This window comes from Lactuca sativa, chromosome 3 (assembly GCF_002870075.4).
Source record: "Lactuca sativa cultivar Salinas chromosome 3, Lsat_Salinas_v11, whole genome shotgun sequence".
Classification (NCBI taxonomy): domain Eukaryota; kingdom Viridiplantae; phylum Streptophyta; class Magnoliopsida; order Asterales; family Asteraceae; genus Lactuca; species Lactuca sativa.
This window is the reverse complement of record NC_056625.2, coordinates 80,145,962-80,161,095: the sequence shown is the minus strand read 5'-3', so window position 1 is coordinate 80,161,095 and position 15,134 is coordinate 80,145,962.

Below are 15,134 nucleotides of genomic sequence, written 5' to 3'. Positions count from 1 at the left end.
CGTGAAGGAGAGAACCAATTTGCTAAGCACATTTTAAAAAATTTACATTATATAAAAAGTAAAGGAATAAATGTAAAGAAGTTATAACCCAATTGGCTAAGATGTTGATTTGGGATTGGGAGTGCCTGTAACACTCGTTTTTCAGATCGTATCAGTGTAGGGTACCAAGGAGTCAAATCTATGATTTTTGTAAAAAAATCATGTGTCACGTTTTGTCAATAGGATCGCCACGACGTGACGAGCCAAATCAAGAACGTGTGCATTTGATGAGTGTCACGACGTGGCAGTAGTATGGCCATGATGTGGCATCTGTTCTGGCCTAAACTTATGATCTTTTAGGGATTCCTTCGTATTTAAATTCCATTAACTTGAATCTAGGGTTCCTTATCAGCCTCCATCACCCTCAAATCCTAGAAAACCTAACCTAAACCCTCTTGGTGGTTCTTGGCTAATTTTGTTGTGTTTGGTAGCTTGAAGAAGAACAAGAAGGTTTCTAGTGTGGTGATCCAGCAAGGAAGCATCATCATCATCCTCTTGTGCATTCTCTGGACTCTTGTAAGTGTTCAAGATCCAAGATTTTTGTTCCAAGCTTCTAGATCTAGGTTTCTTGTCCTATTTCTTCAAGATTGTGGAAGTTTGGATGGAAGGATTCCATAAATTCGGCAACTTTATGGATCCTTGAGGTCCCTTTGGGGTTATATGTTGTAGATCTATGGTTCCTTGAAGTTTTTGGCCTCATACTCAAAGTTTGAGCACATTTTCTCATGAGTATGACCTAAATTGGGAAGGATATGCATTGGGCATGCGTGTCCATAAGGCTACGATTTTTATGGACCGTTTGGTGTAGAAAACCCTTCCGGAAACTTTGGGGAAATGGATTTTATGATTAAGTGTTTAATGGTTCGGTCATACCTTAAGTTACCACTAGAACCTAGGTATTGAGAACATGGTGTATGGTGATGTCTTAAGGGATAAAGTTGGAAACTTTATCAATCAAGACCTTAGGAATACGTAGATCTGAGGTTTGGAGACCTTTGGTGTGTTTGGAGGCATCTTAATGCATTAAGATGTTGAAGATCCAGTTCCCACGATGTGGCACCTTGCGACCACGACGTAGTGATTGGAGCGAGCCCCGACTATTTTGTCATCTTGTTGCAACGACGTGGCCAATGGGAGGCCACAACATGGCAACTCGCTGAAGTGTCTTTGGTTGTATCACTTTGGACCATTGACTTTAACTTGTTGATCCGGGTTGACTTTTGGTTAAGATTATTGGTTTTAGTGTGTAGACTATGGTTGGACCTTGTATGTTTTAATAGGAGTGTGGTAGCATCTTTTGTGGGGCTTTAAGCTGTGGTTTTGCTAGTTTCATGAGACAAGTGAGTTTTCTCACCATATTGTGTAGGATGCTAGTTGCCTTTATAACTCTTGCATTGTGTGTTGGGTGGGACATGTTCGTATGTCAGGTTGGGCCTGTATGTATGATGGACAGAGCCTGTTTATATGTTGGGCTGGCCCATATGTATGATCGGCGGCGCCTAATATGTCGGCGGGCCCAATATATAAGTGGGGCCTGATGTTATGTATGGTATGTCGTATTTTGGGGAACTCACAAAGCTTTGTGCTTATGATTTGTGGTTTTAACATTTTCAGATACTTATAGTTCCAAAGGAAATGATCTAACTTGACTGTACCGCATCCCCTTAATGCTTCTCATCACTGATTACTCTTGATTTGCTCTGATGTTTGAAATATATATTTTTAATGTGTTGTTTCTGGCATATATGACTGTATGACTTGATGGTTTAAAAATGAAAATTTTTTTGTTCATATTTTTAGGACGTTATAGTGCCCAAGTTCGAATCCCACCAACTCTAAAAATATGATTTTTTTTCATATAAATGATGCACGCTGACGTGGATTGCCACGTTAGCTGCCATATCAACTATCTTCCGCCTACCACATCAGCATGTTACTTGCGGAAAAGGTAAAGAAATGACCAAAATGCAATATTTTTCTAGTTTTAAGACTTTTTCTATAAAAAACAAAAATTTAATTTTGGACTAAAATTTAAATTAGGCCAAACTTTTTAGACTTTAGTGGAGATTTTCCTAAAATAAATTAATCAATTTCAGACTGATGTTTCATAATGTAAGAAGCCATATGAAGTTTTTTCTTACAAAAATGAAAAACTCACAAACACATATTATATATATATATATATATATATATATATATATATATATATATATATATATATATATATATATATATATAGGGTTAAGTTCAAATGAGAACACTATTTAATGTGAGAACGTGAGAACAGTAATTTATGTTACTATTCTACTATGAATTTAATATGTATACTATTGTAGTAATTATAATATGAATATATTCGATTTTATATTGCTGTATTACTATAAAATTTATATATGTGTGTAGTAATTTAATAAATTCTAATGTGAATGTTAAATATGTGATTGTTCATATATTCAGTGATGAATAATGTCATAAAGTTATACATACAAAATTTTAATGTGAATATTAATGTGTGATTATTCGTATATTTATTGATGAATAATGTCATATCGTTGCATATACAAAATTCATAGTAGAATAGTAACATAAAGTAGTGTTCTCATGTTCTCACATTAAATAGTGTTCTCATTTGAACTTAACCCTATATATATATATATATATATATATATATATATATATATATATATATATATATATATATATATATATATATATATATGATTAATAGAGACTTGAGCATTTTGAGCATTCTCATGAAGCATTTGAGGTTCATGGAGCATGTGACAAAGGAACGGATCAAGTGACAATGGAACGAATCTTCCAAATGTGGGGAAGGAGCAACATGTTGTGTCATCCAAGTTGAATATACGCCATCATGACCGAAGTTACGCCAAGCGGAAGGGTGTTGTGCCATGTAAGATGATGCTACGCCACACTGAAGAGGAGTTGCACCAAATGGAAGGGATGTTGCGTCACATTGGAGAAGTTATGCCAATAGAAAAGGATGTTGCACCACATAAAGAAGTTGTGCCATGATGGTTCCTTGATGAGCCATGATATCGCTGATAAGTCACAAAGTCATCTATGATACTCAGAAGTTGGTGATTCTTAAGGAATACACCATGTTGTTCCAGCATGAAGTGCTGTAAAACTCACCGAGTTGGCCGATTACTCGTCCGAGTACTCCCTACGTGGCCCCTTACCGAGGCTAGTTATAGAATCTGAGTACTCGTAGATCAGCCCCGTATTGAAGCAGGCAGTGTTGTAAAACTCGACCAACTCGGTGATTAATATGTATAATATACTTAATGATTTATTATTCAACACACACATGTGATTATTAATACACACACACACACACATATATATATATCTTAAATTTTCAGTAATTATTCACGAAGTGAGACCATTGTAGCAAGTGCTCGCTACTTGGTAGTCGGCCGAACAAGTATCGAGTAGCGAGTTCTACAACCTTGCCACAATGATGGACAATGGGCCATTAGTGTTCATGATGCGCCACTTGTATATCATGACACTCCACCCTGTTCGCTGTAACAACGGAAAATTTAAAACAAAATTTTCATTTCTTAAAATATATTTCCATCACATAAGTCATCAAGATCCAATGTATCATGTCATAATACAATCATATAAATGCCAAGATCATAAATCTTCCATCAGTGTGTACAGATCATGCCGACGCCTTCCCACGGTCCTCGCTAGTACCTGAAACACATATCACAAAATCTGTAAGCATAAATGCTTAGTGAGTTTCCCCAAAATACAACTTACGCACATACGCCTTTCCAGGCCCTGACCTTCCGGTCCATGTGTCTCAGGGGACTTCTGTCCCAACTAGGTAGACCTTCCGGTCCTACCCACGCCACCCTTACGGTCCACATTACAATGCCTTCTGGCCCATAACATATTCGCCTTCCGGCCCATAACATAATGCCTTCCGGCCCATATCAAGCATATCATACATGGCACATATAACAATTAACTTATCACATATATCACATATATCTTATATCATATCCGACCTTCCGGTCACACAATCAACCCTTCCGGGTATAGTATAGTGAGAAGACTCACCTCGAGTATCTCGATAACTCGCGAATCCTGGAAATCACTCGTGCTCGATCCTCCGAGCTATAATCCTCCTATAACATCATATGCCTCTTAATTAACACTTTTACCACTAAGGTTGACTACTCCTATCAAGTCAACACTGGTCAACTCTAGTCAACGGTCAATGGTCAACTTTGACCGGACTCGGCGAGTGCACTAGGGCGACTCGGCGAGTCTATACGTATCCACCAACTCTCTTAGGATTCTCTTTTGGCACGTCGAGTACTCCCCTGACTCGACGGGTTCCACCTGGCATGAATCGTGGGGCCACCACGACTCAACTCGCCGAGTCTCAAGAACAACTCGGCGAGTCCCAGCTCGACTCAGTCCACCTGTCAACCCTCTCTAACTCTCCCTAACTCACTGAGTCAACTCATAACTCGACTGGACCACTCACTGAGTGGTCAAGGACAATCTTCATGCTACTCGCCGAGTCTATTCTTCAGACTCGGCGAGTCCATGCCATGCATCAACTCAAACATGCTTCTGAGGTCAGATCCGCTCCAACAATTCATAGATATGGCCCTCCTAAGCTTATTCATCACGTAAAGTTCATGTCTTGGTGCTCATAGCACATTCCATGGCTCATAAATGGTGTTTTGAACTTAAGCATAAAGATCCCAATCCAAAACCCCCATGGATCTATGAAAAGTTGGGACAAAGGGACACTCTGGACCTCCAAGGGTCCAGATCCAGAACCTAAGCCACTAAAGGGAACAAGGAAGCACTAGATCTAGCCACAAAAGGCTCAATAAGCCTTAAATCAATATAAACATCAACATAACAGAGAATAGCTCGAAGATAGTACCTCAAATGTGATGTTCTGGACTTCAAATCTTCAGGAAGTGGCTCCTCTTGATTTCCCTTAGCTATTGCTTCCTTTTCCTTGCAATGTAACACCTCCAAGGTCAATAATGGCTCCTTGCTTTGCTCCAAACGCTCAAAATCGCTAGGGTTTCACTCAGGGGGCCGGTGGGTACAAATGACGGCCTTAAGGCCCTTTAAATATGTCCCAAACCCGAGAAATTAGGGTTTCATTAAACAGCACGGACTCGCCGAGTCCATACCCTGGACTCGCCGAGTCCAGGCGCGAACCCGCGTCCATAACCGCGATCCTACTCGGCGAGTCTGAGCTCCAACTCGTCGAGTCCCCTCACAAAACACCAAAAACATAAGCATAAAAGATACCTGGAAATCCGGGCTATTACAACTCTCCCCCACTAGAACTAGACTTCATCCTCGAAGTCTCGCTCTAAAAATAGCTCCGGATGCTGCTCACTCATCTCTCGCTCCGGCTCCCAGGTCATCTCCTATCCTTGAATGCCATGGGCTACCCCCATGTTCTGACATCCAAATCTCATGGGCTATCCCTATGGTCATTCATACAAATGCTACGAGCTATCCCCGGGGTCTACCAAGCAAGTATCACAAAGACAACTAGCATTCCACAACACAAGTAACGGGTCGGCATTGTGCCTTCGACCCTACGATATAGTGAGAAGACTCACCTCAGACAACTAAAACCCATGGATACTCTCTGATTGCAGGTCCGCTAACAATCTCGCACTATTAAATACCCAAAATAACATCGAATTAATAACTAGGTCCGGACTCACACTAAGAGTCGAAACTAGGTAAAACACCTTTTTACCCTTCCCTGTGCTTGGCCCGAGACCAATAATCCAAAGGCCTAACCTCCATATAAACACCCAAGGCCCAAATATGGTCCAATTCACCAAATTAGGCCCCCGAAACCCTTTATGGGCCTAAATCGAAAAGAGCCCAAAAGGTACAAATTAGAAGCCCACAAAAAAGTCTAATGGACCAACAAGCCCCAAACCACGAAAATCAAATAATGGCCGAAGCCTCAAAAGCGCAAAACGACCCGCTGGGGAGTACGCCTAGCGTACTAGGGACGTAAGCCCTGCGTACTCAACTACAAAGCACAATGTACAACAACCTGATGCACGATCCTTGCATTACACTGAGCGTACCTCCTTGTGCGCCCAACGTACTAGTCAGGAGTCCAAAAACCCATATTTTTCTCTTAATGGGTTAAGTCAAGATGTCCAAAGCATAGATCTGGTCTGCAGCCAAGGTCTTAACCAATAAAGTTTCCAACTTTACTCATAAACACGACCTAATGGGACTCAACACTTAAAGAAAGAACTACATAAGGGATTAATACATGCATGGGTCAAAATTCTTCATAAAGTTTCCATTTTTATGAATAAGGGACCTTATTGAAGCTTAGATCTAACATCCACTACTTTTGAAGTATATCAAAAGCTTACCTTTTCATCAAGGGACTTAACAATGCCAAAAGAACTCCATAAAGTAGATCCAACCAAAAATATCATCAAGGTCAAAGCTTTTTACCTTTGGAAGCTTGTAAATGGAAGGATACTCTTGGATCTAGAAGCTAAAGCCACACCTCCAAATGATTCTCTTCTTCTTCTTCTTCTTCTTCTTCTTCTTCTTCTTCTTCGTCTTCTTCTCAAGACACCCATCAAGCACATTCCAAGCTCAAAATAACCAAATATCACTTAGGGTTCATTTCTAAGGTAAAGAATGGATGGAGGCTGAAGGTATTAAGGTTTAGTGAAGAGAAAATGAGCTTAAATAGGATCTAAAGCCCTAAAATAGGGTTAGCAAGAATCTGAAGTATGCCCCGTGTACTCCTAGTATGCTTAGTGTACTCCTCTCAAGATCATGATCCTTCTTCTTCATGCGCCCAAGGTAAACCGAGGTACGTCCAACGTACTTACCTTCGCATCAGTACGCCCAGCGTACTCCCTATGTACGCCCTGCATATTAGGTTTTTTCCTTAAACCTTGCAACCTTCCGAAGGCCATAACTCCTTCGTTATAAGCCTGATTCTGACGATCTTTATATCCACGAAGAGGTAACAAGATGCTCTACAATTATATCAACTCATACTTGCATTAAGATTTCCCAAACCAAAATCCAATTTCCATAAAAGCCCAAGCTATCACTTTACCAAAATGCCCCTCGACTCTAAAACACAAACCGAATACTCTATTCGTCTAAATTTAATCACATGCACCCAATTGGGAGACAATTCGGGACATGACATTACAACTATACCCCACTTAAATAAGATTTCGTCCTCGAAATCATTCCTTACCATCCCAGGCGCTAGACGGCTTGAGCAACACAACCACAACCCCGAGATACAACACCCTTCCTAATGTCGAATTGGCCTGACTCCCTGACAGACCGCCCGCATTGAACCAATGCTAATTCCATCCCACTTATCCATCAAACTGACTACTCAACTTTTGATTACCTGAGGTTACCACTAGAAAAGAGAATCACAGATCATATGCTGCTGCCGACAACCTTTCACTTGACTAAAGGGATTAGACATTCCTTCGAGAGAAGGCTTATACTAATGATAATAATTTCATGAATGTAATGAGAAACGCGAGGCAAACTAGGAGATAAACCTTCTAGTCCTGAATAAGGCACTGGTACCATTAATTGCCGAACCAACATACTGCTACTGAGATTTTGAAACCCCATACCTGCCTGACCCCCCACACAGATAGAACCCATCCGAAACACAATCACAAGAGCCTGATCTAACATCAAAACCGAAACCATTATTTAACCATGAGCCCTTCAACTATTACCCTTGGAATACATATTACTTTATTAATATCCGATTGAAATGAAGACCTTGCACATAAACCCCGACGATTTCCAACGCGAGTTCTCACCAAGAACAAACTCGGTACCTAACTCATAACCCGATAGGGATCTACACTTGTAATCCCCTGAAACCTTCTAATTCATAGTACCCCTCACTAAACCGGGATGTAGAGGTTCCCCAAACCATTACCGAGACTACCAAATGTCGCACCTGTTCCAACCACCAGGTTCCCACGAGTCCAAAAGATAAGGATTCCCTAACATAAGCATCCCTCTGCTCCATTCAGCAACCATAAAATCAATCCTGCAAACCAAGATCCAATTTTTCGACCCAACGGTCTCAATCAGATTCCACCTGCATTTCCATAAACACTCGGGCCTTTCCCTCATGTCCCACCCTAACTATTTCACAGAGCGAGCCTCGCCCATGGGTCCCACCCATCTAGACCTACACATACTCGACTCCGCCTTGGACCCCAATGATCCTTATCCTAACACAACGAAATGATCTCCGACAATCCCAACCGTCGTGCCCAAGGCACAAAATGATCCCCCTTTATACTCATGACCACCCTAACGATAGTCTACCTCAAACCGGCGAATGCTACGATCCCATCGCAGTCTTTCAACACTTCTAACCAACCATGGTCTTACCATTCCCAAACCATCACAAACTTACTCATCCTGTGTTGAAAACCTGCATCCAACTATATCCAATCAGATGTTCGGGTCATGCTTCAAACACAAAACCTTCACCAAACAAGAATAGATAGCGAGACTCTAACACAACCCTCGACCTGTATCCATCCACAAGCCTGATATGCACAACAAAGAACATGCCGGCCAACTGTTGGAAGTTTCTTGAACTCCGAAATTACACAACTTCAATCTAGACAGCCACTTGGGTCATCTCTCCTCCCGTCTGGGATGTGAAACTTGCCATAGTTCCATACTCGATCCATCTCCCAGAAATTTCGATTGATTCTCCCATACTTGGATTCGTCGAAGCTCTCTCATCGCACAAAATTTGATGGATTCCCAACCCATCTTATCTTCAAATAACATGAACCAACTATGATTTGAGTTTACCAATACTAGCGATCCATTACTAGCCAATCTCGTTGATTTCCAAACTCTTGAAATTCATATAGATGCTCCCCGAGACTTCAACAACCCAATAATCCCAACGATTCCCATGATACCACACCAAATACATAATTCCTTTATGCTGGCAACTTAAGACCATCATCCCTGCTCTGAACTGGCGAGTCGTCACCCATACTTCACATCCTCAAATGAGTTCTTGAATTATAACGATCTACGATCCTTGTGGTAATAAAATTTCGCTGGCACTTCCAATGACCATACAACTCATGCGGCTAACACCACCATCTCCTTGCTACTGCTCCTTCACTAGAAACGGTAGTGATTGAACCCAAATGTTCTTCCATGGACAACTGCCAATCATACCAAACAAATGCGAACACAACTAAACTCTGACTTCGCTGAGGAACTAATCATGCTGCCTTGATAGAAAATCTCTCCATCAAAATCCCTGAACTAAAGCCAACAAAGAACCGAAACAACTCCCCGAACAACTGAATTCCCACTCATCAAAATACGACCCACTAGCGACATTCGGAATGCAAAAAGGCATACAACAACCCTTGACGATATAACCTTGACAATAACAAAAAACCAAAACAGAGATAATGCTTACCCAAATCAAAGAAAAAGATGACATTCCTTTAAAAGCACCTTCAACACTTTGACCTGCTGCGCATATCCTCGTGTGCCCTTTTATCCTTCATGCAATCACCATGACCCTTTGGGTTTCTGACACTAGCTATGGCGACGTCCTACTACTCCAATTGCCGAGCCAGACCATGAGCCCGCTTCCACTTCCCTAGCTGCCTATATGGAACTAATCTCTGTTTCCTGGGCTACCCCGACCATCCCCTTAACTACATGAACAGCTGACCTCCGACCCTCGAACCTGGCAACCAATCTATCCATGAAGCGCTTAGTGATGTGGGGTAACTCCTCATGTAGGGCTTGCGAGACCTCTGTGGTAATCCAATCATGAGATTGAACCTCATAAAGACATGGTGCATAACCCACCTCTGATCCCAAATGACAAAAACTAACAACAAGATCCTCCTTCCTGAAAGATTATAGGGATCCGCTAGCCTTGGGCTCCAGATGAGCCCCCAACTGCCCTACTACAATCTCGACCCGAAGGGCCCCGAGGAAACTATCCAAGAGCTCCAAAATCCTTTCATTGACTGAACCAAAGATCATAGGAGACCATTCTGAAATACCGTGAGTAATCTTTGAGGAGATGAACTCTCGCATGCGCTCAGTGATCGGCTCAGTAGCTGCACCTGAGCCTAATTCCGAACCTGAACCTCCTTCCCGAGTGCTCACGACCATACCAAAAAACAACATGCAGAAGATAAGAACATACCTAAGAATCCTCATCCCACAGGCTTCCTGGATTCCCCAAGACTCTACCCAATGCGAGCATGGATCCTGTGCTTTTAGTAGTACGAGCCCAATACTACCTTCCACACCTACCCATACTTTCCTCAAGAATCACCCCAGATCCTCTAAGTCACATTCTCAAACTAGTACTGTAAGCACTCGCTAAGCAGCGCAACAAGGCCCACCAAAGCACTCCCTAGACTTTCCTAGATTCCCGACCTCACCCTGCCATCTGCTACTGAAGAACTCCGGATAATGCCAGTTACCCACCTCATAAATACAATCACATGCGACAAAGCTTAGATAATCCTTCGAGTAACAGACTCATCTCTATAACGGTTGGGCTTAAATAAGAGTTGCGCAATAGGGTCAAATCCATCACTCTTGAGATTATTCAACCTTTGTCACATGTGACTTAACATATTCACTTAGTAGCTAACTCTCATCACCTAAAGTTTCCACCAATAACAAAGCAAGCAATATTCGTGCAACAGCACTCCAATCCATAAAAAAATCCAAAGAACATTCAAACCCACATACTACAACTCATGCTAGAAACTTCCACTCTCACCGCCAGCTGCCTTATGTATGAAAATTATACACAAAACAGGATCAAACAGACTGTCAAATAAAAGACTCTACCCTAGGACCGCAACCAAACAAGGAACATGAAATAAGGACAAATCAATCATTCTAGGGCTATACGATCCTAACTGTATACAATTTTCAAAGCATATACTTAGAAATTATTGATACGAATACATATTCCCAATCTCGCATAGCATCCAATGCTTCCTAAACTACATGGCATCACATATCTGGCCAATCTATCATGTAATTCCTGAAAGTATTCTCTATTCTTATCCTAGCATGCAATTCTCATAGCATATAATTATAAAAAACATGTATGGGTAATATTGGGAATCACTTACTTGAGTTCGGTCGATTGCACGCATCACACCTATTTTATCTTTACAAAAGCCTTTTTTATAAATTTCCTTCCTCTTTCAAAAATCTTTTTAAAATCTGTTTTCCTTTTAAGAAAAATTATCAACTCCTCAGTTTGAGTTTAGTCACACTCGAGAGTGTGCGCGAATCCCTTAAATGAAGACTCTGATACCAACTTGTAACATATAAAAAATAAACCCAAAAATTTCATTTTTAAATTAATAAAACCAGTATTCCAGAAACATCATCATAAAAATCCTATTGATACAAATGTATGAATCATCACATCATATCAGAGTAAATCAAGAAAATACAGAACGAGGTGGTGTGTGCTCTGAAATCATCACGAGCTCTTCCTTTTGAAAACAGAAGTACTTGAAACATAAACTGAAAACCATAAGCACAAAGCTTAGTGAGTTCCCTAAAATAGTACATACCGATACATACATTTGCAATGGGCTACCCTCGTGGTCCTTTCCTTGGAATGCCATAGGCTACCCCATGGTCTTTCGTTGAAATGTCATGGGTTACCCCCATGGTCTAACATCTAAGTGCCATGAGCTACCCTATGGTCTTTCCTTGAAATGCCATGGGCTACCCCCTTGGACTGACATCCAAGTTCCATGGGCTACCCCCATGGTCTTTCATACAAATTCCATGGGCTACCCCCAGGGTCTTCCAAGCAAGTATCACAAATACAACTAGCATTCCACAAAACAAGTAATGGGCCAACATATGTGCCTTCAACCAAATGATATAGTGAGAATATTTACCTCAGACAACTGAAACCCACAAACACTCTCTAACTGCAGATCTGCTAACAATCTCGTGCCTTCAATTACCTAAAATAACATCAAATTAAAAACTGGCTCCTGACTCACACTAAGAGTCCAAACTAGGGTAAAACACCATTATACTTGTCTTTATGCTTGGCCCAAGGCCGAAGCCCAAACCAATATTCCAAAGGCCCAACTTCCATATAAACATCCAAGGCCCACATATGGACCGATTTTCCAAATTAGGCCACCGAAACCCTTTATGGGCCTAAACTCCAAAGGGAGCCCAAAAGGTAGATACTAGAAGCCCACAAAGAATTCTAATGTCACAACAAGGCCCAAACCACGAAAACCCAATAATGGCCCAAACCTCAAACGCCCAAAACGAGCCTCTAGAGAGTACGCCTAACATACTAGAGACGTACACCCCACATACTCAACCACAAAGCACAACATACAATAGCCTGATGCACGATCCTCACATTATGTTGAGCGCACCTCCTCGTACGCCCAACGTACTAGTTAGGAGTCCAAAAACACATATTTTTCTCTTAATAGGTTAAGTCAAGATGTCCAAAACATAGATCTGGTCCCTAACGAAGGCCTTAACCAATAAAGTTTCCAACTTTACTCACAAACACGACTTAATGGGACTTAACACTTACAAAAATAACTAAATAAGGGATTAATACATGCATGGACCAAAATTCTTCATAAAGTTTCCATTTTTATGAATAAAGAACCTTACTGAACCTTAGATCTAACACCCACTACTTCTGGAGTACATCAAAAGCTCACATTTTCATCAAGTGACTCCACAATTCCAAAGAACTCCATAAAGTAGATCCAACCATAGAGATCATCAACGCCAAAGCTTTTTACCGTCGGAAGCTTGCAAATGGAAGGATACTCCTGGATCTAGAAGCTCAAGCCACACCTCCAAATGATTCTCTTCTTCTTCTTTTCTCAAGACACCCATTAAGCACATTCCAAGCTTAAAATCACCAAATTGCACTTTGGGTTTGTTTCTAGGGTTAAAAATGGGTGGAGGCTGAAGGTATTAAGGTTTGGTGAAGAGAAAATGAGCTTAAATAGGGTCCACAACCCTAAAATAGGGTTTGCATGAATCAGGAGTACGCCCCGCGTACTCGTAGTACGCTTAGCGTATTCCTCTCAAGATTGCGATCGTTCTCCTTCATACGCCCACCCTAGTTACATTCGCAACAGTACCCCCTTCCCCCTCGCGTACTCACAGTATACACCCCGCATACTAGGGTTTTTTCTTAAACCTTGCAACCTTCCAAAGGACATAACTCCTTCGTTATAAGTCCGATTCTGATTATCCGTATATCCAAAAAGAGGTAACGAGATGCTCTACACTTCTATCAACTCATACTTGCTTTAAGATTTCCCAAAAAAAATATAATTTTCATAAAAGCCTGGGATTGCACTTTACCAAAATTCTCCTTGGCTGGAAAACACAAATTGAACACCCGGACCATCTAAATTTCGTTGCCCACACCCAATTCGGAGACATTTTGGGACAGGGTGTTATAGTTGAAATGAAGGTGGATATTGTGGAAAGAGCGTATAGCGGTATTCTATTAAGTTTGGCAGACGAATTACTGAGAGAGATCATGGATTAAACGAGTGCATATGGGCTTTTGGAGAAATTGTATGACAAGTATCAGAACAATTCTCTAATTAGCAGGTTTTATCAGAAGCAATGCTTGTATACTCTTTGGATGTTAGAAAGCGCCCAGGTGAAGGATCATTTAGATAACTTCAATAGTATCAACTTGGATTTACGAGGTGTGAATGTAATGATTGAAGATGAAGATTAAGCACTTATCCTCTTATGTTTAGTGTCGAATTCTTATGAGAATTTTGTTGATAGCATGTTGTATGGTAGGAAGATGATCACTGTGAATGATTCGTTGATGTCCAAGGAACTGAAAAGAAAAGTTTCAGGTGGAGAAGAAGTTTCTAGTTTCGGTTTGTTCATGTGGAGAGGAAGAACGTCAAATAGAGGTGGAGGTAACAAAGGGAAGTCAAGTTCCGAATCTAAAACCAACATCAAATGTTATGATTGTGAGGAAATAGGACACTTCAGAATATATTGTACATTGATGAAGAAAGGGAAGTGGCACGTTGTAGATCAAAATGCACGATGTTATGGTTAGGAAACTAGATTGTTGGTTTGTCCCAGAGCTTCGAAAGAATCTGATTTCTTTTGGCACTTTGGAGAAGGATGGATTGAAGTATTCTGAAGAGGGTGAATGTATAAGAGTATCCAAGGGTGCTCTTGTAGTTATGAAGGGAAATATGTATCCTCATGGGATTTATATCCTAGATGGTTGTACATTATGCTAACGGTGACTGTATCCCAATACTTAGATCAATATGATGATGAAAGAAAGTTTTGGCATCATAAGTTGGGACATATGAGCGAGAAGGGATTGTGTGGGAGAGATATAACTGTAAAATGCTAAACCTGGTAAAACTTGTGTTCATGAGATACAATGCATGGTAAAGTTTAGTTTGGTTCAACACTCAAGCAAGGAGATCCTCGAGTGTGATCAATCAGATCTATAGGGTCCTTCTTTTATAAAGTCTCATGGTGGATGTCAATACTTAGTGACTTTTATGGATGGTTACTCAAAGAAGACATGGTTGTAATTTTTGAAGACAAATGACCAAGATGAAGTGTTTGAGCGGTTCAAGGAGTGGAAGACCATGGTTGAGAAATACATCAGGAAACATGTCAGGTCACTTAGAGCAGAAAATGTTTAGAGTTCTGCAAGGCTTCAGGTTGAAAACTTCTTCAAGGAATCACAATGTACGGCTAACACCAAACCAAAAAGGAGTGGCCGAATAGATGAACCAAACATTAATGGAGCATGCTCAGTGCATACGATTATTTACTCATTTATCGGAGCAATTCTTGGTGGTAGGAGTTAGCACTGCTTGCTATTTGGTGAATAGATTTCCATCAACTATAATTGTCTAAAAGTAATTTTTACTGCTTATTATCTCTAAATTGACTAGCCTGAATCTGCAGGCATTATAGTATGGGTCAGT